Genomic DNA, 2,500 nt, shown 5'->3' on the forward strand with positions numbered 1-2,500 from the left:
AAGATTATATAACTTATTTATGTCTCCTGCTGCTTCGAGGATCTTTCTCTTACTGTATTCAGTTTTTTTTCCTTCTTAGTACGTAGTTGTATTGACACGCAGCAGTTTTGTATTCTACCCAAGTACTTGCAGTTTTTAACCTATTCCACTTTCTTTCTTTACGTCTTTTTCCTCCTTTTTTACCAAAGACTCTCCATCAAACCAAGGAGATTGGTCTTCTACGCTTATAGTCTTTTCCATCGGTGGGCACATGGTATCATATTAACCTTTACTCACTTTGTTATAAGTGGTCATAAGACAGTTAGCTAACTTAGCTCCTAACAGACGGTGGTCATCATGATCACAGAGAATGTTGATAGCATCATTTATTTTCTTTGAAACTTCTTCAATAAATACGGTAGGAGAAAAATTTTATTTATATCTAAAGTTTATATTCTTTACTAATGCATGTTTCTGTATAGGTAGACTAAACGTAAAAAGTTTGTTTACCGGGGAGATAGTATATTTCTCTTCGACTTTTATATCAGACACGATATTATTCATGTCATCACTTATAATTAAGTCTAACGTATGACTAGTTAAAGTAGTTTCGCAGTCGACATCATTCAATAGTCGATATGATTCTAGTAACTCACTAAATGCCAAAGCGTCAGGATGTGATGCTTCATCCATCCAAAAATTGACGTCGCCACAAAAAACTAATTCGTTTGTTTCCATGATAATCATCTCAATGAGAGCACCGAATTCTTCAAAAAAGATACTAGAGTTTGTTCTAGAAGGTTTATAGATTGTTTCAAAGGATATTCTATTTATGGCTTAAATTTTATTTCTTTATATTCAAAGCTTGTTACACTAATTCTTTTCAACGTTTTGAAATTTGAGTAACTTTTATGAATAAAGAGTCCCACACCCCCACCAGACCTACTTTCTCTCGGTATGTGAAAGAAGACATGTGTGGGGGACGTCATTTCAGTGATCTTTGCCTTGTCAAAGGTATTTAGCCATGTTTCAGATAATGCTAGCATATCTAAATATTTCTCGTTTATCAATTCTGGAATTTGAACAGTCTCATTACCTACAGATTGTATATTTACATAGCCACAGTTTATGACATCCCTAGTAGGCATGGTCAGTATTTTCGGCTAGTCTTTTCAATTTCAAGTCAAAAGTATTGCAGTCTCTAAAATTTACTGTATGGTCACTTGGTTTGTTTAAGTTTGTGCAGTTAATACACTTTGACACTTCCGAAATACACTCCCTGGTGGAGTGTCTCCCTGAACATTTCCCGCAGACTTTATCTTTATTCTTAAACTTGCAATATTTTGCAAAATGTCCGTACCTCTGACAGTGGTTGTAGGTGATCACCTGGTACCTATCACGTATGTTATAGATACCCCATCGTAACGAAACTTTGTCTACATTATCATGAATAGCCCTCCGAACTTCAGGATCACATTTCAGCACATGGTGGGTGGTCCCCCCGAGGTATTTTTCCTCAGGACTACACTTATCTAATTTTCTATATTTTGGATATGGTCCAGGCAGCGATTTCTTTGAATCAAAGCATTTACTACATCATCTTCATCATTGTATACATTGCATATCATTATCTTGGGCTTTAGTTTTCCGATTTTTCTCGTTTCGGTGTCAGCCACCAATGTTTGAATTTTATTTGCTGCCTCTTCTCTGATCATATTGTTTGCAAAGTTTTCAACAACGTTTCCATTCGTAGTTGACCTGGTGTTATGTATACGAATGTCTTTTAAGTGCTTGCTCAACCTCACGTTTTCTTTCAATAATTTTAGTTGTTTTATTTGTTGATTTAATTGATTCCATATTCATGGCAAGAATGTTGACTTCTCAGTGAAGTTGGTGATCTGGGTGGAATTTGCTCAGTCTGCACCAAGGTCCGCAAGTTTGTTTTCCAAGTCTTCTATTTTCGCATCTTGTTCGTCCAGGGCCAGATTTCTCATGTTAGCATCTTTCTTTAATTTTGATATTACTAAATTGTTTTGTCTGGCATCACATATGCAGTGAGGGCATAATCAATCTAGGCTATCTAGGACAATGTCACTGATGGTTTCCACTATGTGCACGCATCTCTTACGGTAAAGTCTTTTGCATTCACATGCTATCCATTTTCTCCGATCTCCATCAGTTTCCATTACATTTGAAGGAGATATAGTTAGAAGCAGACATGGTGTACTGTTTCTTATCACTTATGTTTCGCCATAAGACTATTCAATATCTTTTCAATGATATTCTAGGCGAGAACACAAAGCTAAAACATGACTCAGGGCATGAATAACAGAGCTCACCACAACACGTCCACACTTTAGCGAAACTCTCTATGACACGAGAGAGAGTCAAACATTTAGATAATTAAACACACAAATAATAATCAACAAAATTCCCCAACGGGAAACACCACACTTAAACACTAAACAAAACACTAAATATATAAATGTCCTCACATTCTTTGAAGCTGGATATAACCACC

The sequence above is a fragment of the Palaemon carinicauda genome, chromosome 17, assembly GCF_036898095.1.
Source record: "Palaemon carinicauda isolate YSFRI2023 chromosome 17, ASM3689809v2, whole genome shotgun sequence".
Classification (NCBI taxonomy): domain Eukaryota; kingdom Metazoa; phylum Arthropoda; class Malacostraca; order Decapoda; family Palaemonidae; genus Palaemon; species Palaemon carinicauda.